This window comes from Varroa destructor, unplaced genomic scaffold (genome assembly GCF_002443255.2).
Source record: "Varroa destructor unplaced genomic scaffold, Vdes_3.0 BEIS01000005.1, whole genome shotgun sequence".
In the NCBI taxonomy this organism is placed as follows: domain Eukaryota; kingdom Metazoa; phylum Arthropoda; class Arachnida; order Mesostigmata; family Varroidae; genus Varroa; species Varroa destructor.
The window spans coordinates 31,540,876-31,562,391 of NW_019211458.1; the positions used below are offsets into that span (position 1 = coordinate 31,540,876).

Here is a 21,516-nt window from a genome sequence, read left to right on the forward strand (position 1 = left end):
GGCGAGGTCAGATCACCTGACAAGGTATTTACATTTTTTCCCACGACTGATAGGTAATTCTCGCACGTTCGGTACGACTGCTTTTGCCGCACGCCCGCTCCTAATGCCTCCAACCCAGCTAGGATAACGTAGAGCTTCATACTCAACATCCCATGCCCTGAGAAGCTAGTGGAATTTACCCTCTCCGGTCGAGGGTTGCCCTCGCCTACGGTACGATAGAAGCTCTCACCGTGCCGGCAGAATTTACTCAGCCGCGAACCTCAAAGCGTGTACACACGCGGTCACGACGTCAGTCGCGATTTCTAGCTGATTCTGAATAATAGCAATCGCTTCTGCGTTCAACTGTTAACAAGCGTGCTACTACGACACGAGGTCAAGCCGCTTGTGATAGCTACTGTATCTGCTCCTATTTGTTAGTATTTCGGTGTGGTACGCAATTAAGGGTAGATAGCAATCAGTAAATAATTTCACACGATGCTCGTGCTACGGTATCGTAAAGGAATTGGCAAAGAGGTATCTGGCAACTTCTGTTGTACTCTTCCTGGAACAATGGCCATGCTTCTGATTGGTTTGACGATGATGATTCTTGGATTGATCGTAGTGATAGTGACATTCGTCGGCAAAGAAAATGGCGGTTGGTATTGGCGGTCTCATTTCACTTACTGTGACGTCGATGCCCTCGGTTATCTCCTCGTCACCTTTGGTCTGTTATGGTGTATTGGCACCTTCTTCCGTTGGATAATGATGGCACCTATAGCAAAAACGCGGCGTTGTCGTATAATTACTCGGGAACCGAGTGTACCTTTAAGGCCGTTCCCTCCACAGGAGAAGGCCTATATATTACGTATCCACGAAATAACGAATGCAGGTGACATCGAGAAAGATTCACAAGGCAAAGTGTAAGCTGAGCAACAATAGCTAGTAGTGGTATTACCAACGACCCGCCTGACCCAATGCTGCCAACCTGTTCATGATGATAGCAGCAAATGCTGAATGTGGTCGCGACAGTCGTGGCGGCTAAAAGGGCAGCGGATGCAAAAATAGAGTGATCCATAGCTAACTAACACAATATCTCACTACCACAGTTGTTAGCAGAAGCAGAAGTGTCAATGGCCTATTCAGAACTGCTGCTGCTATTGGGGAAACTCTGGTGGTCGACCATAGATTGAGGTAGGCCGTCGGCACCATCGAGTACAGGTCAGCGGCCTTCAAGCGTCACTTGCTTTGACGCTAGAATGTTGTTATTCACCCAGTCGGAGCTAGCGGAATTCGTGAGCTGGAACAAACACCCTTCCCCGCTGGCACGGCCGCATCCAATTACGTGATCTCGGGGCATTCATAATAGCGTTGACAGGCTTCGTGTTCACCAATTTTTGCGGGGCATCCGTATGAGCAGGCACAAGTAGCTGACGCTCCACTCAACTGTGCATAAGCATGGATTTTCTGGATGAAGCAAGTACACCTGGCCACATTACTGCTAAATTGCCGGAGCAGTAGAACCATTGCGCACGCAACTTCGATTCCTACCGTTCCTGTGTAAGCTGGGCCGCCGCTGAAAAGGAGCAGTAGTTTCCTGTACGAAAATGAAAAAGTATCAGTACGTTCAGTGTTACGTAAACGTGTGCGTAGACGGCGTCAATATGGTGATCCTTCACTATCGTGCGTCAAAGAATACGAGCCTCGCTCAGTCGGATATCAATTTCTTTGAAGCGACCTACCTAATCATGCTAACCCTCGGACTAGGGGGTGGTCGTGATAAGCATCTATATACTAATGATGGCTCTAATCGCGGAGCCGCGCGATTTTTTCGAAGGACGCAAACTGCACTCTGGTCTTTTTCGTTGCTGCAGGTACGCATGGGTCCTGTAGCTCGAGTGCATCAAACAGCATAGGAGTCTTCGTCGCAGCAAACAGCAGCAATAGAGTTCTGTGCATAATTTCGCATCTGTCAATGAGGAAGTTGAATCCAGAACTACGGGCCCACGAATATCTTTGATTTCCAGCGTGCGGACCAGTCAACGACCATCTCAGCGAAAGACCAACAACCACATTGAAAAGTGAGTTTGTGAAAAAGGCACTACCTAGTTAGTGCCTAACAACATTATAGCTGTACACTTATATATATATATAATATAAATCAGCCGACGATTTTGTTTCTTATCAGTTTAAAGATTAGTCACCGCGCCGGAATCTTGACATGTAATTTGTTTCACTTAAGGGGCGCCATAACTATCAGCTAGAAAAGGACATGATGGACATCAATGATCAGCGTGCAGGATACACCAGAGAGAAATAGCACTTCGAAATCTTTTGGCTTGAAAAAGCTCTCCTATCTGCTATTTTGTATCGGACGTCTTCGCTTGCTCTTCTTTCGAATTGCCACCTTCCGGAACAACGGTGACTCAGTTCCTAGTGTCCTTTAGTATCCTATCAAACGACCGACGTAACACAGTAAACTATTCGAAATAGACAGGCACACACTTAAGAACTTTTTATTTCCCGGTCAAACCGTGCCCATAGTGTCTAGCCCTTTTGCTGTAAAAAAGTATGCAGCTAGCCTATAGTGTGTTTATATTTGCTACGTTTTTCTGCTTAAAGACTCGCCTCAACTATCGTCTCGTTGAGACGCTGGCCCACTTGGTTGATCGTTTATATACAGTTAAGTCACCTCGTGTTCCGCTCCACAAAGAGAGCGTACATAGAACGCGAACGGAATCCGTTATCATTCTACTGAATCCTTTTGATCCTTGTATTGTAAGTTATATATTACTTATCCAATAACCTGCTGGTATCGGAAATCAGCTCGGGCAACTTCGACCTATTGGGGATGGCACAGCTCGCCAACTGAGCAGTCAAGTGCCATACCATCGGCCAGGCAGCGCAACTCGATCGAAATGGCACCGCTGGATAACCGGCCAACGTAATTCCAACTCAGTTCCTCTGAACGCTAGATTACGACAGGTAGAAGTACAGCTTCCGACAAAAGCTTATAAGGCAAGTGGAGAAGCTAGCAAATGTTTGCTAAATGCCTATTCACTGTTGTTTTTCCATGTAGCTTGTGTATCCTGCCGCGTCTGCTGCGTTGCTCTCCGGAAACCACTAGCAGAGACGCCTTTCAAGCTGGTCTGCTTTTTCTGGATGCCGGAAATGAGAGGCATTCGATAGCGTATTACATATGCGGCAGGTGGAAATTTATATAAAGTGTGATACTGGTCACAACAGAGCGGGCGCTGGTTAGAAGGAAGAGTATTCGTTATAAAGATTTTCGTCTAATGCTCTCATAAGCTATGTGTGTGAGTCTATGCGCTGCGATGACGTGTTCGTGAGAGGCAGAAGACAAGATAAACGGAAATAGGTATCAGAACACGCCTTTATGGTTTGGGGGGTTTACACACCCCGCACTCGTACCGATAGCAATTGGCCCGCAAGGATATTGCTTAATATATATAGAGAGAGAGAGAGAGTTGTTGTCGTTGTTCTGCTGTTTTGACTTCCTGTTTCCCATTTAACCCAATTCTCAAAGGAGATCCACCTTTATTACCATCTTATTGACCATTATTTCGACAATGTATACTCACTGACCAGAAAATGTATGTCGAGTGCGTGGGCGATGATGGTGCCGACCTTCCTCCTATGTTAGCACCGGCCTGACGAGGCGCTGGCGACCTTGAAGCACTCTTTGCTGAGCTCTACCTTCCGGCAACTGTTTTTTTTTTTTAATTTTCCTTGGGCTGCCAGAGCTGCAGCGTTATGCACTAGGGCTTATGATCGTTGGCAAGTGCTGCTGGGGCATTATTCGTATACTCGAGCTATTGCTGGAACGACTTTCGAAGTACAGTACGGAGAGAACGGCCGGACATAAACACTAATCAGCTGACGATTCGCATGAGCAATGCTTATCGTCAAACTTAACGTGAATAAGTAAAAACATCCAGTCCAAAAAGGGTCCCGGGTGTTTCTGGCGATGCGACTGTAATGCGGAGCAGTAACAATGTGCAATGGCCACGAGCCGAAAGTAAAAGGGACAAAGATCGTCGGATTTCCCAGGTTGTTTTATCTGTCTCAGGTGTGTGTTTATCATGTGCAATGAGAGACGTAATATAACTGCACATTATACAAATTGCTAAATTTGTCCAGTTCTTTTAGGAACTATAGTTAAGAAGTCACGATGCGCTTTTTTTTTTTAGCCGTACAACAAACATTCCGGCTGTGGAGTGTGCATTTTGCCGCCATCGTAAAGCGGTTGGAACGGTTTGCGGTCAGAGGTTGGCTGTAGATGGATAACTGAACAATGGCAATTCATCGCTCGATAGCTAATAGACAATGCTGCTCCCTAAGGGATTCAAAAAAGCTGTAGAGATAACTCTTTATTTATTCTGACAAAGGATAGAAAGAAAATTTTATCTTTAGAATCCTCAACGTTGCTTGATTATTCTGTTTGGCTAGGATGAATTGATATTGCTTGATGTTTGCCCTTGATCTTTCGTCATCTTATTTATCCTTATAAAGAGTTGCTGAAAAAAAAACAAATAATTAGAAATTAGAAAAAAAACTGGCCGCAAACCGTTCGAAAACGTTTACCAATGAGTGTGGACCGTCTAGTTGGAAAATCAATCGATTGTGTACTTAATTAGAGACGATTGGCAGAAACTCCCAATTTACTCAAAGGTAATATTTCGCCGAAGTCCAGCAATTATTTGCCTCTCCTTAGGAAAAAAACCATCATTTGCGTCACGAATTTTTTTATGTTAAAGCGGAGATTTTCGTCACCTTCGCAATGACGAAAACGACATTCCGGCTGTCGTTAATCCTGAGATAGGAGACTCTGCGTGCCATAAGGTGACTCTGATTGGTAGACTGAAACATAAAAAAAAAAAATACACAAATTGTGTTGTAGCTAAAACAGCTTTAAGGAAGAGTTGGGGCATAGACTACCGCTGAATGTTGACATCACTTGAGTTTTTCACTCAAGCTTCTTTCTTTAAGCTGAGCTTAAAACATTCGAACATACTTACCTGATAGGCATATGTAGGATCCATTCATCGCACCAAATGACATCCAACATCTATAGGTTCACTATAGACTCTTGTTAAAGTAGAGAAGGCTGGTTTTCTAGCTTTGGCGATAGAATGCTATTGGCAAAACCACTTCTAGACAACACAGTCGTCTGAAACGGGAATATCACGGACAAGAAGTTCTCAGAAAAATTAAATAGGACCAAGGTTTCCTTAAAACGACCTTCAACAGCACCACGTATAGTAGGTTCGAAGAGACAACGTGGTGCTGAACACAGGTCACTTCCTAAAAATCAGGAAGCCTTAATGGCGCCGCGGGCGACCAACAAGAAGAGAAGCAGTTGTCGTAGGAGAGCTGTTCAACGTTCGTCGCAAATAGGGAAAACCTTACAAAGGCTATATACCTTAATTTGGTCATTTTCGAGATTTTCAGTGCTTCTGATCTTATGCTCGACTTTTCGTTTCAACTACAACAGATCACCCCACATGGCACGAAACTCGAAATTTTTGAGTTAACGCTGTGCTAGGTTTTGCCCAAGGACAAAGGAGATTACGTGGAAACGCTTAACACACGAAGCAAGCACTAACGCCAAAAAACAATGCATCACAACCCAACAATTTACATTGTGGCACCTGAATCCCGTATCGACTAGAACTAAGCACAATAAAAGATAAATTATCTCAGATTGAACCACTATAGTACTCTATCTGAGCGTAATCGTCGTCAAACGTAACGTTTGTAATTCAGTCTGTCTAATGTAGATTGGCTCTTCTACGTGCGAACAATGTAATGTCTAATACTCTTTGTATGTTCACCGTTGTCGTTTTAAATACAGATAAGGAAAAGCACACGGATAATGTTGTGTAAGTATCGCTACACATGATCTATATATAGCATTGTATTTCGAAGTCTTTGTCTCTGCATGATTCAAATTGCGCGCGCAAAACACCATTTGTTTCTCCACAAATGCGTGGAGAAGTGCATTTACATATAGAACATTTCAGAGAAAACTGTCTATGCGTAGTTATTCTTCTAACCGTCGAAGTAGATCATTGCTGACCCTCGATCACAAATTTGAGCCCATTCAAAAATCCATAGAGCCGAGTGGCACCGAGGCACGAGTAGCGCGTATTGACTAAAGCCCCTGTCAGCTTTGTCTTCAAATACTCGAGATCGTTCATTTCGGCTTTGTGCCTAGCAAAATATCGCCCGCGATAGCTTCTGGCTCACAACGAAGAGCGATCGAATCGTGATTTCAGCGTTCGTTGAGCTTTCTCGGATTTTTTTGCCGAAATTCAGTAATCAGCTCCTCAACAAAGCCATACTTTTATATACAACATTTTCCCAAAAACGAGAAATGCACCGTCAGTTAATTACGCTGTATTGGCATTAGATGCAGATAGATCGAAAGTTGTCAAAACCTAGATTTGCCCCATGGCGGTATATTTTAACGACCAGGTAGGTAAATTTATTACATGCGTCGGATACGTAAATAGATATGTTTGATATAGACGCCTGATGAAGTATGACAACAGAACATGTCAATTGATAATATTCTGACCACGATCAACCGTTCGAAGTTACGAATTTACTTGTGTCAATTATGGATTTCCTGCGTCTATAGGGAACGCTTGTCAAAGTTCTATTCCTGTTTCATAGACTACACAAGCTATAGCGGAAGTACCTCTATATATAAGTATAAAGGTTAATTTGCTTTTGAGATATCGAGTAAATCATTTCACCGTAATGGTATCTATATAAGTTACTATAACTATATATAAAGTCAATTACTTAGATAGAGCGTTTGCTTATAATACAAACTCAGTTCTAGGCCTAACGACATTTAGTATATGTAGAGCCTTGCATTGAGCCGCGTAACTACGCACTAACCGCTTGGCTGCGTTTTGGAACTTCTATAACGTTATTGGAACACTTGCAATACACCTCTAACGAAAGCTCTTGCACATACTCGTCATTTGTTGTACATAATGTATGAGACGTATCTAACGACGGGATGTGTTTCACCAGATACAATTCAGCTTAATTCTGCTCTCCAAAAAGATCCCTTCTGTCATATCTAAAGAGGCTAGACGACTCAGGATTGATAGAGATAAGAAACACGACAATATCGATTAGTTCGTATTAAATTATGAGCATGTAGTGATAATTGTCCAAAAGGCCATGTTAGCAAACCGCTAAAACTTCAACATTTCTGGTACTTTTTATTCCATGTTCAGGTCATTTAAGGAACTAAGATTTACAGAGTTACATATATTGTCTTAGTGCCAGTCCTGGTTCTACAGTATCGGTCGTTAGTGGTGATCAACAAATCCGATGCTTCATGGGTAGTACATATGGAAAGGCAAAACCCTTTACTTTGCAGCCCCTCAAGTTTTTCTACTGACCCATTTACTGGTGTAGGTACGTTCTAGAGGTATGTTACAAGCGATTAGTAACTCCGTTGAGTACCCAGTGAAACGTGGAGTCTGGGAATTATTGGACGGAGTAGTTTTTATGCTAGTTACGGCTAGCAACATTTGCGGCCAGTGGAATGGATACTAATTATTTTCTAAATATGACAGAGGTAAAGTGACTCACGAATGGGCGTTTAAGTTGTTTTTTTCATCCTTTTTTTTTTTATGGTTAACGTTTAAGGGTGGCATCGTGATCGTACGTCAAATGATTTCATAAGCCAGAAAAAAAATGCGGTGCTTCGGTCAGTGAAAACCCTTTTTTAGCTTCGTCCATCGTGTCCCTATGCTGCTGGAAAGTACGCTTATCCGCAGCTATAATATATATGGTGGAAGTGAAACTGGAAAAGACCTTTTCCAATTGGTGCCACCACTAACAAGACCTGCATTTCAGTATGCAAATTCCAGTATGGTAAGTCTTTAACCAAAGGAACAGTCGTTGCGTTTTTGTTTCTATTGTACATTACGCTTGGTAGTCCTTTCAAGCTGCTGTAGAGCCGTATGGCGGCTAACAAATGCCTACAGTGATCAACCAGAAGCTAGATAGATAAGTGTACATGATAGATGATCGGATTGAGCCTGCGAAACTTTGCGAGCTTACTCTGGTCTTTTTTTAAGTATAACTTTGAAGTGTAACTTGAAATATAACTGTGAGTGCTTTGCTCTGCCAAGATGGCAGATGGTGTATAGCGTAGCGTTTAGTCATAGAATGAGTAATATTGGCTCGCTTATGGAAATCTTCTCTGCCTGGCTATGAAATGTGGGATGTTAATCATCAAATCAACTGACACGGAAATATAAATGCAGGAGGAGGCTAAGGACAAAGAAGCAACTTCTCTTTCCACCTATTGATAAATGCTTTAAAATGGTTGCAGGCCTAAGACGGAGTAACAAAAAAAATAACGGTTTAGCGGCTATGGTCGTGTTCTACTTCATCTGCGGGGAATTGAATAAGTCGTAAACCCATTCCCCATTAAACGGACTATAAAAGGAAATAGCTCCGGACGTGCCGGTCCACATTCCTATAAAATAAATAAAACATATAAAATATTTAAAAAGAACTTTCGAGGGAGAACTTCCCTTCAATGAGCACCTGCTTATCTAACGGTTAAAGTTGATTATATTTTCAAAATAAGAAATTTATTTATGTATAATTTATCTCATCTAACTAGTCTTCAGTTTAAAAACAGGCAGGCTTTACGGATGTGGCGTGATTTCCGACAGTGCAACTTCGTAACCCTTTGAAGATAGCCAAATCTCTAAAGGAGATTTCTGTTCAGACTTAATTTGTCCCAGTGAGATACCAAACTTTCTAGCGTATACGAAAGTATGCATATTCTAACGTTACTAATGACACTAACGATATCTCAATGTTATATGCTCTATATTTTGATAAATTGATATACTTTATTAAAGCTTAATGGAGCGTAGAAAGGTTTTTCAACTAATTTTTAGGTTAAATTGGTGGTGATGCGTGAGTTATAATAAGAGAGGTGTCAAAATTGGTTTACCGGGGCTCTACCTAACTTACTCATCAGCCTAATAGATTTTGCACTTTAAAAATCGACCATGATGTTGCCTGAAAACAGCAAAGCAAGCAGTGATATCCAATCATGTCGCGTCGAGTGACTGTTTGATTTGGTTTACGTATACTTCAAAGTCGGATTAAATGCTGTTTTGTCAATAGTTATTTTTGTCGGTCCGCAGACAGAAAGTATAACAGCTGTTTTTCGCTCTTAGTCTATTGCAAACTTTCCTCGGTAGATGGCTGTTGATTGAGGAACAAGCTCTGCTCTGTGCCACAGAATCGAGTTTAGCGCCACCCCGACGCCTTAGCCTGCAGTCCTTTACTATGCATTACATCAACCCAAATAGGGGAACGCTGTACTTCGAGTGAAGGATTCGAGCACTACTTGTCTGGAAAGGACGTACGATACATGAAGTATCCGTACTGGGTGTTGAAGGCGCGCTAAGGCTCAAAGAAACCCTTTCGACACCAGTAGTAGTAGTAGTATCATAAGTCATTTGATGTAGTAGAACACTTATGCGGAACGGTATGTCGCCTACATCTATATGGCTTCATTGCTGTGCATAAATTATTCTTGCAAGAAGTAGCCCGCCATCTACTTCACGAAGCGTCCGTCAACGCCATAAGTCTTCCCTGACATGACTACAAGACTGCAAGAAAAACGCAATTGCTCTTGAAAAATTCTTGCAATAATCCTGACAGTCGGTGGCTGAAAAGAAGATGTATATATGGAAGGAAGGACCGCCGTTCCCTGGAGGCACTCTCTTTGCTCGTCGACTATACCAGCGCGTCTAAGACGTTCGTACACATGTAAATTATGCGTCTACATGTGTAGCTTCTACTATTAATTAGGTTCCTGAGACGCTGAGGGAGTAGTTTGCATTTACCGTTTTAGTAAAAGCCGTTTACTGTGATACCTAATTCTCATAAAGATGTGGTGCAGAAGGTAGACTGCTCAAATTTTTAGGGAAGCAAAAACCTTTGGGACGTCGATAAATATGTGTACTTCGAAAGAAACAACGAACCGTGATTAGCAAAAGATATCGAGTTGTCGGCTATGAGATTACACCAACATACCTGACGATCATTTACGTGTTACGATTTTCCAGCACGTCATCCCTCGCACAGAAAAATTCTAATGTAAATCTTTCGTTATAGGTCACGATTTGTTATGCCTTAGGTATCATTTTTGTACGTATACCATTGGTGCTTCTGCAAGCAGCGGCTGTGTAATGAACTGGACAGCGACAACCCTGGGATCCGACCTTGGCAAGCTGCTAGTGAGGCCAATGGCCAGCTGTCTTGTTTTAAAAAGCAGGCTCAGTTACCCTCTATCTATCTAGAAAATTTAGTGTTTAGTGACTGTTCCAGACTGGTCATGCAGCGATTTTGAAGACTAGAGCGTATCTATTGACGAATCAGTATACACAACGATCTATGGTCACCAGCGAATTTGGTGCATGTAGAAATTCATGAAGTTTTCTATAAATGGGGTATTCAGAAGTTAGTCTTACAATACCCAGAAAGAAATCTTGCCAGCAGAACTATTGAGTCTTTCTGTTTCAAAAGATAACAAAGGAATAGCTGTAAATGTGATGGCCGGAGGCCTTAGGCATGGAAGTGTTTTTGAAGACATATTTCTCCGAGTGTCCACGTCAAGCCGTTATTTGTTGAATTGTATACACTTGATTTTTTTAATATAGCTAATTTAAAAAATATGACATTTAAATCGGCAATCCTTAGTTTTGTCAATCTGCAAACAGAAAATATGACCGTTGTTTTTCGCTGCCATTTAAAAAAGCGATCTTACATATATATGAAAGCTTACAGACAGGGCATTCTATTTGATTGTATGCATCTTTAAGCGTAAACAAACGATCAATACAAACATTTTTGTTCGATGTTCGTTTTTGTAAACGATGAATGGTCAGCGTATGAACCTAATTGTAAAATTTTTAGTCATCCCCTAATACTAGAACAGTATTATTTCTACAATTTTGTATTCTATGTTTTTTCTCACTTGAGGCGCATGCACGCTTACAAGAAAATATTTCATACGGATACGATCTGGGTTTCGGTTTTATGTAAAGCAATAGAACGTGGCATGACGTTTCTAGAGGAAATCGAGTTATCTGAAGTTTTAAAATATTTTCGATGCTGGTACGATGCCCACAAATATGCCATTAATTCAATAATATTATCGGGGCAAACAGTGCAGGAACGACAAAACTACGCTATAGAAAATCGTTAGATTACTGTGAAAGCTCTGACAGAAATTATCAGTACTTGTGTTAAATGAGCCTATATCTACTTAGATGTGTAATATCTATCGATAGTATAACGAAAATTCACACCTGTAAACTAGGTCGATCAATAATAATTAGATGTCGGAAATGGGCCTGAATCACATGGACGCCTCAGAAGATTTGTCCGAACGGAATACTAAGATGGCGTCTAAAACTTACATTGAACTATTGCTGTTTATGCTCATCTGGTTTAGCCGACCTATTACAAAAAATATACCTTTTTCCGCCACTTGTGGCCAATAAATTCCGAAGTCGAGCAAGCTGATGGCTGAGAATTCATTACCTGTAGGGAAATAGATGGTCTTGCCAAAACGCCGATCTTTCATTACCGCCGTAACTGCGTTTGAAAACATATATGTTCAATCTTTGAAAATTCTGCGGTATCTAAAGAATGAGCGCCTATGATAATGAATAAGGAAGTTTTTTGACGTTTTGTCAGGGCTTTTTGAAAACAATAACTATAAACCTCAGGGAACTATTAGGTGTTAAATTATGAGAACCAACTTGATTAGACACTGTCATATCTGGTGAATTCAATACCTGGTTCGGAACCCTACTAATTTATAGGGTTTTTTTTTCCTCGTTGGTTTTTGCGGGACGACTAGTATAGTAGGTTATGATGATATTCTGATAAGTTACGATATCGCCATCGTACAACCACAGAATAGTTAAAAGTACCTTCAAGACGTATTTTGCGATCTGCACTTGTCTGCGAGCGAAGTTTTTAACGAGCTATTTTAACAAGCTTAATAACTTACCTCGGCCTGTTTTGTGTGTAGCGTTAAACGTGTGTTAACCCGCAGTCAGGAGCTATTGTTTGTAATTTCGTTCAGTGTTTGATATCTGTTGAAATAGTACAAGAGAATCGACATCTTTCCTCAGGTGCGCATATGTTTGATCAGTCGAAAAGTAAATTAGAAAGCAGTAGACGTATCGATTGGAGCCGCACTTTAAACCCATGGCTATGCGGTTAAACCCGACTATATGGCTGTACAGGTTAGAAATTCTTTTCAGCGTGGGTTGGTATTTTGTGCTAACTGTGAAACTTACGTTTTCCGCTTTTTGTAACCTGGGTTTGAAAGCATCTTGTCGCAGCACTGCGATCAGCTGTCCTAGGCACGAAGCAGTAGACAAACATCATTCCCAAAAATTCACTAAGGTGTATGTACCTTATATAGGCGTTTATTTCTTAACATCAAATGACTACTTAGTTGTTGCATCTAGCGAAACACGTTCGATAAATTAGTTCCATCTTCTTTCAGGATTGGCACCTATAGGTGTAAGGAAATGACTGGGCATCTGGAACAGATACATATCTATCTATATGCAACTAAAACAAATGAAGAATTGATTCAACGAAGCGGCAATGGGCTTTGTTCAATACTAAATCATTATAGCTAGAGGCGTATAGAGAGCCGTTGGTTTGTACTGAAAGAGATTTAGTGACATGGTGTATTTATTTATTTATTATTTACGTTATCTTTACGAAACTGCTGAATGCTTGTTAAGTGGTGACAGATTTCTAGCCATGTTAAAACAGAATTAATCAAAATAGAAGTCTGGAGCTTGGGCTTAAAGTCATTTTTCATATACTTGTTAGTTAAATTTGCCTAGCACTAAAACGTACGTGTGCAGGCTAAGCGAATTATATTTTCCGTTTTCTGAGAGAAGTCGCTTTTTTTGTGCCCAGCTTTGGAGATGTGCCATTGAGCTTATCAAACACTGGCTTACCTTTATAGTACTAGGAACGCTTCGATTGGTAACGGGTAGCTTTGGACCACACATGATTTGATGAGAACTACCCTGTAGTTATTTCAGGCTTTTTTCGTCTCCTCGGTGCGTGTTTTTTTAAATATCGTCTCGAACTCGTGCTTCGCATAAATCTCTATTCGTCACAGCCTTCGGGAAAAATACATGGGTATAATTTTTATTTTCGTTGAAATGTCAACCATTTTCCTCTACCGTCTTCATAATACTAGAGGTTGCTACGGCTTGGTAGTTCTTCCTGCCGGCAGAAACATGTCATAGAAATTATCGCGACAGCGAGGTAAAACACACGTGCCCTACGCTGTATTAGGTTTGGAGTCTTTTGAAAAGCTAAAAGTGGGCAAGTCAGTTGAAATTTACTCATCGATATTGTAGCTTTTAGCTATCACTTACAACTTAGAACATGAGTTTTTGTTGGCAGCCAAGATACTGATAAAAATATTCCAAAAATGACTCCATCAACCTTCCTTTCTCTAAAGGGGTAACACTAAATGGCACTACAAGATACAGAATAAGAAAGGGAATCTGAAGAATAGTTGAGAGTTGCTCTAAATGCAGTATGTGAGTATGGCAGTAGCATAGAAAATAGCTAAGCAGTACTTGTGAAGATGCGCAAGAAGGCCCTAATTATAGGTGTATCCCAAATCGAAGCTGTTTGGCCGTGGGAATTGGCAAGGTTATCTTTTCTGTGTCTCTAAAACACCAAACTCATAAAAGGGTACTTCAGTTCATGTAAATAGTTTGCCCTGGCCGCAAGGTCGAGTTTCGAGGGGAAAACTCAACTAGAAATTCTTCTAGACCCATCATTCTTATCTAGATGATTTGGCAGAGTGCTGCGTATCAGTACCAGATTTTCATAACTGTTTTAACTAAACTTGCTTAAAATAGACCTTGTTGTTTACCTTTCTTATTAGATTCTCTTTAATTTAGGCGATAACTATTCTCTGATAGCACTTTAAAAAAGCGTACGAGACAAGTGTAGTTTAATCCACGTTCAGTGCGACACAATTAACGCAGAACTTAAAACTAAGACGATGACAGGCCCCCATACATCAACAGCCTAAAATCTTTGGTTCTCAAAGATACCCAATTTTTTCATGTTGCTTTTCTCCATTTTTTAATTTAAACAAAACTGTTTTTGGCATATCCGCAAGCCTCGTTTAATTACTAATCGCGTAGTGATTTGAACAAGGGCGACTAGTGCACAGCGGTATAGCGTAGAGTATAGCGATACGTGCACCGGCGGAAACAGTGACGCCCGAACAGGTAATTCTGCAATACCCTTTTTCATCTATAAAGAAGGGATTAGTTGGGGTAGGCCAGCCTCAAATTCAGATCTCGATGCTAATAGACAAAATATAATACACAAATTTCTATATAGAAAAGCAGGACTTCTCATCTTCGCATCAACATCACAACAACAAGACTGTCTGCCTACGATACCTGCTTTTAATAGAACAGGCCTCTGTTGTGCGACATCATGTAGTGACTGAAATTTTTTGAAAAATCAATGGCGTTCACGAGGACTCCACCTAGAATACAGAATAGTCTGGCCATGTCTAAGGTTTCCCGAGTTTGCCATGAACCGACAGCCAATGCTAAAAGAACAAACGGAACTATCAATTAACCGAGCGCTTTGGAAAATTTGATTTAGCACATTTTATTTCCACCACGTATGAAGAACACCAGGTAAATAATGGCCGAGACGTTCACCTATGGCCCAGCAGAAATCTATTTGAAATATACGTGTTTCGCGCCATCAGAAAATAATGTCTCAGTACTGCAGGTCAGTCTTTATAGGATCTGGCTTTATCAACAAAGTCAATTACGTTAGTGCCTGGATGGTGCCCGTTACCATTACATGTTAACTAATCAATTTCTGAATAATTAGATAATATATTAGAACCGTTGTCTATCTATTCAAGTATAAAATCAACGCTATTTTAGATTATTTTTTCTTCTTAGTGGGCCGAATATAGTAACTTTGATTAAAGATAATAACCACTTCATAACAGTATGGACTGAATTATACGACCTTACCCTAGCTTAACTTACATAAGCCTTGTCATTATCAATTACATAACGCTCTAAATTGGAAATAGGTAGATAATTAAGATCCGGTAACGGTTCCACTCGCTCCGCTCAAAGCAAAAGCACATAATAATCGCTTTAAACAACTCTTAATATATAATAAAAAAATGTTTACTAAAAAAAAATGCATTCGGTCTAACACTTTACTGAATATCAAAGCTCTAAATATTGTTGATCGACCTTGTAGATCAAGGTAACGATTTTTCTTCCTTTGGACTAAACAAACTATAGCGGGATTGTGTCGTCCGATATGCGGCTGCAATAGCGGATACAGACGCGGCATTTTTTAAGCCTCTGTTCCTCCCTCCCGCTCCTCCGTCAGTTTCGGTGTTGGCCACAGCTTAGTGTTACGTCAAACGTCTTTTACCATAACTCATATAACCAATCGAGAGTGACAGCCCTGTCAGAAATGTTCGGTCAAAACATAGCTCAACATTTTTTCATATCTCATGCGTCCAGTTGATATATGGACACATATATATACCACAAATAGATGGAAAACTTTGCGACATTACTTACGGTGTCGGTAAGTATCGCTTATCAACTCGGTGGCAACGATCATACCCCAAATGCTTAGAGGCCAACAAAATTCTTATGTATGTTATAAGGAAAGCATCAAATCGCCGCTGTGAAACTTCATTCTCTGAAAAGGAGAGATTGTTTAGAAGCGATCCTGTGCAAGCTACTTCTATTTCGCGTAAGAACGCCATTAGAAGTCAGAGATGGATAACTGGAAAAAAACTCTGTCAGTGAATCTGTAAGCCTGTCGGCTTCACGACACGCCTGTAGTGCTCTGGCGTTCTTCACGCGTGGATTGCTAGTACGCCTCCAGCGCCATAGTATGATCGTGATTGCATTCTAGACTAACACAATAGTTAGTTTCATAAATAATTAGTTTTCTTGCTGCTGTCATCGTCATCTTCATTGGTTTTATCGCCGTAAAGAGGCTTCGTTATCTTCAGTTACCGGTTCTCGTATAAAGTTGTACAAAAGCGAAGCTGAATAATAGACTCACATTAGTGTACAAGCCAAACATCCGTACGGTTGATCTACCCGTTAGCTAGCTAGATAATAAGTAGCCTCGGTGCGGTGCTGCGTCTCTATTTGCGTTTGTTCGGAGTCGTAGTGTAGCTTATCTTGGCGACTCATTTGCGGATCTTGTCTATTTCATTTCGTTGCTTCTCTATGAGCACCCTAAGTCAACTTACAGCAGGCCCTTGTGGGAAAGGTCGTCCTTTGTGGCTTGTTTTCACTTTTGCAGCTCCACTTTCTGCCTGTCCAACGAAGGATGTTACAAACTCAAAGTTCGTTGTGTTGAATAATAGTTGCTCAGCAGTGACCGATCCGTTACGAGACAGCTACAAACAATTTTTGAACGGGCTTTAGACTGCAGTTGGTTATAACGGATAGCGACACCGCATTTACCCGATGACAAACAGCGGTGAACTTATATTATGTATCGTACCCCAGGGCATAGCTAGTATTTATAGCTGTTGTGCCGTTTGCTGAGAGAAGGCCAAGCACGAAGCGCGTTAGACGGTCATCTCGGACAAGCATTTTGAAAATAATAGCAGAAAAGCTGAATTTAACTACAGTCATTTGTACTACTGTGGAACAAACGAAGAGATTTACGATTTAAAAGTACACTTTGAAGTACTACGGCTCGTAACTTACGAAACCTATACCTGTATCTGTATTAGCCTTTTGGTGTAGAGCAGAACAAAAACAGATAGCGTTAGCTTCGGCTAAATATTAAGCGATGAAACTTTTTAGAAGAATACCAGCAAACATCGAATCGCTCCTTGTGGACAAGTGTTGCAAGACGGAAGTGAGCGTTTTTACGTATCATCCAGCGCCTTGTTCCACTATCGGTTCGATTTTTATGGCAAGGATGTCCTTAAGTTTATTGGACATAATAGGGTTGTAGAGCAATTGACTTGAAACACAGCAATATCAGATCCAGAGGCAACGGTGCATGCGTTTGTGTGATCTCGTATAGAATACACAACAAACATTTGTTTGCACAATCTATAGCGTTGTGATTAGGAATACTTTAGCATATTTCACAATAGTTTAATTTATATTATACTGCTAGTGTAAAAACGTGCTCCATATCACTACGACGAAGATAACTCGTTCTGGAGCTCAACTTTAAACCTCTAATACCTTTCTTTTTTGCTCTCCTGCGTAGATGACGGGTGCTTGCACGCTAGAAGTGGTTTCTTGCTGAGTCATATCTTCGCAGTACAGAACGAAAAAAAAGTACGTGAAAACATTGCTGTTAGAGAAATTCACATAGCATAATGTCACTTCGTAAACTACCCCTGTCTCTCTTTGTTTCTTTGGTGAAGGTAATACTTCTGTATTGATAGGCTTAAGCTCGCAAGCCTCACTCACGTTTCATATTTTTCTAATGGTCACGCCATGTCACCTAAAATGACCTATAGCGCCGTTGTACACAATCCGACTGTGTCATACAACTGCTTGACAACCGCAAAAGTGTTTAGAGGGGCAGTCTTTTGACCAGCTTCTCTGCTTTTTGCACCTGCTGTCGAAAGCAGCGGCATCCGTGCATGAGATGTGACACAAATGACAGGCTCAACCGCCCCTCGTTATGATCGATTTAAGCGGGTGATGCACGTCTTCGTCCAGCCGCCAGCTGATCGTTGGAATTTGAGGCTCATATTTTTCTGTTCACAACGCTCGATCCTGGAGGACAACAGCCGTACGCGTGGCTAAGTTAAACGAGAATAAACTTACATAAAAATAATTAGCCTAACGATTGCTCGCCAGCAGTCACGAATAATTTGAAACAATCAAATGCTAAATGTGTTCTGGATTGTCCTATCCGTTATTTATTTAGATTAACTTAAGTGTTCCAAATTTACTGGAAAACCTGGCCGGATGTTGGCAAATATGCGCTCCCTGATCATTTGAAATAGTTTTATAATCGAAATTCCAATAGGAATCTCTGCTAACATACCAGCTGATCATTGTACACAATTCGTCAATCAGGTTCCTTTTTTTCCTATCGTTTTACTCTTGTTATCAAACTTTTTTTCTTTCGTAAAATTTAAGGTCACCTCTATTGAAGAGCCTGGCCTTTCTTTAGTCTAACGAACGTCCTGAATGTTTATTTGGTTATTCCTAGGAGAACATTCTAACGGAACTCGTAATTTTTGAAGAGGATTAATATAATCGGCGTCCAACGATGTACTTAAATTACTAGACGTATTATAGACATATACGTATTAGTATTTCACGAGCCTTTGTCTAACGCTCCAGTTAGTAAAGAAAAAAATGATTTTAATCAACAAGCGAAGCAAGGAACCCAAAATAATCCTTTTTATATTTCCGTAACATGGATCAAGGGTGCGGGAATGATAGGCTAATGGTAAGGTAAACAGTTCCGGTATTTAGCGTGCGTACACCCTTGAATAGCAACTTGTTCTATATTAATTGTCATAGAAGTCTTGAATTTACAGTCTGTCCCCTGACACACACAGTGATTTTTATATAGTACGACCAGAAGGCTTGTTTGAACGTTTCCTTTGTCACTAGGGTGTAAATCATACCTGGCTCTAGATTTTATGCTTACCATTCGATCAGGGTAATAGGGCGTGAACAATACACACTTGCGTATTTTCGAACCAACCGGAAAATTTCTTGTTCAACTTACCGGCAGAGAAAAGAAAGTTGTTGATTCGTCTTGTGCCACAAAAATTACACTAAGTCGTTTATTAAACGACTTCATTATTAAATTCAGTTTAACAGTCCATATTGCCGACTAAAGGTGTCCGTTGATGCTCCATGTTAGACATCTACTATATGGCAGTACGCAAATGATTTGATTGGTATCGGCAACGTAAACCATTCACTTCAACTTATCCAATCACAACGCTATTTTAAAAAAATTAAGATTCGCTTGCTCAAGTAGAGTACTCGAGTGTGCGGGCACTGTTTGTTTTTGCTAACTAAGTAAACGTAGTGTCGTATGTCGAGCTTAGTCTCTTGCAGCAAAATAAGCAATGGACCCTCCTAAACTGAGACCTGCTACTCATTCGCGGTGGTCGTTGGCCCAACGCTCCACAACCCCCGTTATCTGACAGGCTCCTGCAGCATACCCGGTAACACAGTGTCTACTGTGCGTGCCCCTACGCCTTTGGGGCTTCACGGATCTGCTCGTCGTGTGCTATAATCGCTTTCGTTATTACTGCTACATTATTGACAACGGCGTACCGATGTTAGCGGTCGCAGTAAAACATGCTAAATAAGTAATTAAGACTTAATGAGTATAAGTGCAGCTTTCCTGTGTGACATTATGTAATTTATGTAAATGCAACTTGATTGTAACAGTTGTCGGCACTATAATTGAGAAAAGAGTAATAGATGTACGGAAAGTCGGTGGCCAAGCTTTGTTACCCGACAGCGTCATACGCAACTTATGTTCTTCTAGATGGCCTTCGGTAGCAGTATAAGATCAGCATGATGGAGACTCGGAACTCGTTGTCTACCGTTTCTTCTTGGAGATTGTTGGAAATATCCGCCATCATTATTCGGATCTTACGTGAAGTTGCAAAAACAACGCATGCACGCATGCGGAACTGAGTAACTAGAACCAATTCGAACAGCGATATATACATGCGTATGTATAGGTATGTATAGGCGTGTATGTATAGGAAACGCGTGTAAAAATGTGCCTCGTCGATAACTGCAAAACAGGCGACGATGGTTGATGAGCGAATGTATACCGTTATTGCAGATATAATAGAACGCTAGAACTGTGTAAAAGTGCACACGAAACGTATAGTAACAGAAGGCTTAACAAATCTCGATAACGGTAACGTTAAATATGAGTAGAATTTAAATGTTAAGAATACCTACAGAGAAGTTAAGGCGAACAAATTGTCATCCGGTTCATTCTGTTTGTTGCTCAAGTTGGTATAGCTGGCACCAAGGTGGCAGCAGACTCATTGACAGATATCTCAGAATGCCTTAAAGAAGAGCCTTTAACTGTCACTCCTGGACAATCAACGTATTTATTATGTCCCAGAACGAGCTGCACCAGGAAATGAATAAACAGCACTCTTCTTAATACATGTCCTACTCCATATTATTGTTTCTATCTTATTATCTATTTAGTGTCGCTCGAATCTGGCATAAAGCACAAAAACAAGTCGGGATGTTCGTTCAGTTATCTTGTTGAAGTATATAATTACATATGTTTGGTGAAAATGCTCTGTTTTTTAAAATGTCTTTTGCGTTTATATTTACAAAGTATTACGGGTGTCGAAGTAGCGTTTTCCATCAACGATTTTCGGCTAGTGGAACTCGTGTTTGGTCACGTCTCCTTTTTCTGTTAAGGCTGATTCACGTATAGAAGTGTCCGGCTGTTTGCGTTCAGTTGTTAATGCAGCTCGGACCTGAGAGGAAAAGCTGCTAAAGCGAATTTGAAATTAGGCTTCGTCACCATTCTAGCGTAAGCCTATAGCAAAGATGTTCGAGCCCTAGACTTTAACCTTATTTTTCTAATAAAAGCACGGCAGACTGCTAGCAGGCCACTGGCACTCGCTCCTGTTTGATATTTAGGACGTGTCGAAACGAAGTTCCTTGGATCGCCGACCACTTTGGTCACGAGATTACTTCTGGGCTGCACGCCTGCCCACTCTAGTGTGTATTACCGAATATAGATTGAGAGCGCTGTATTGACAGCATTTCACATAATATGATCATTGCCCATCGAGCATCGACCTGTTTCTTGGGCTGCGAAACGGGCGCAAGCTCGTCTATACTTCGAAGGCAAGCCTATCTAAAACAACCCTTGAGGCTTAGGCATCTTTGACCTTCTCGTATTATCACATAGTATTGCGCCTATTAGAACTAATTTTTGTGCTAGCCAAAGATGCAAGACTGCACAGCCCGGATTTGGCACGATATATGATCTTTTTGATTTGATTGCTTGGCCAAGATCGGTGTAATCATTAATGAAAACAAAAAATACAAGGCGTACAATAGTGTAAAACAGTATTTTTGGATGAAATCCCTTCATTAGGAAAGGGTGCTTTGCTGACACCTCATTGTCTTCAGTTGTAACTTTTATACTTTATTAAGCATTCGTCTGAATATAATATGGCCAAAGAATAACAAACGTTCAGTGAAAATGTGTGCAACCTCATAATGCTTAGCTTAAAACGTTACACTCCTTCCTGGAAAGCAGTAAGGAAAGCAATAAGTAATTTTTTTTTAAATAGAACTAAAAAAATATATTTGAAAAATTAGCATTAATTAATGAAATTGCATAACAGCATCGCAAGCTACTGTGTTTTGCGATATATAT

At 40.8% G+C, this 21,516-nt stretch overlaps 1 protein-coding gene and 2 long non-coding RNA genes across 8 annotated transcripts in view; 1 reads left to right on the plus strand and 2 right to left on the minus strand.

The window, feature by feature from the left end:
• Positions 1–260: 260 nt before the first annotated feature.
• The window catches only part of rau (RA domain-containing protein rau), a 278,997-nt gene continuing 257,741 nt past the window's right edge, over positions 261–21,516 (plus strand). For both annotated transcript variants that reach the window (XM_086989742.1, XM_022809290.2), the window contains exon 1: positions 261–2,057. The gene's annotated coding sequence lies outside the window, so the exon portion shown is untranslated. The remainder of the gene's footprint in view (positions 2,058–21,516) is intronic.
• Positions 4,113–17,807, minus strand: LOC147755563 (uncharacterized). Of its 3 annotated transcripts, XR_015329080.1 has the most exons (6): positions 17,577–17,807; positions 17,346–17,416; positions 13,053–13,220; positions 5,016–5,167; positions 4,771–4,857; positions 4,113–4,514 (listed from the first exon to the last, which is right to left on the minus strand). It is a non-coding gene; the product is annotated as an uncharacterized LOC147755563 (long non-coding RNA). The 3 variants fall into 3 exon arrangements; XR_015329081.1 differs by lacking the exons at positions 4,113–4,514; positions 4,771–4,857; positions 5,016–5,167; positions 13,053–13,220 and adding exons at positions 14,057–15,822; positions 16,195–16,537 and having other exon boundaries at positions 17,577–17,787; XR_015329079.1 differs by lacking the exons at positions 4,113–4,514; positions 4,771–4,857; positions 5,016–5,167; positions 13,053–13,220 and adding an exon at positions 14,065–16,537 and having other exon boundaries at positions 17,577–17,784.
• Positions 20,200–21,516, minus strand: part of LOC147755564 (uncharacterized) — a 3,269-nt gene continuing 1,952 nt past the window's right edge. For all 3 annotated transcript variants that reach the window (XR_015329167.1, XR_015329166.1, XR_015329168.1), the window contains exon 4: positions 20,200–21,385. This is a non-coding gene — a long non-coding RNA (uncharacterized LOC147755564). The remainder of the gene's footprint in view (positions 21,386–21,516) is intronic.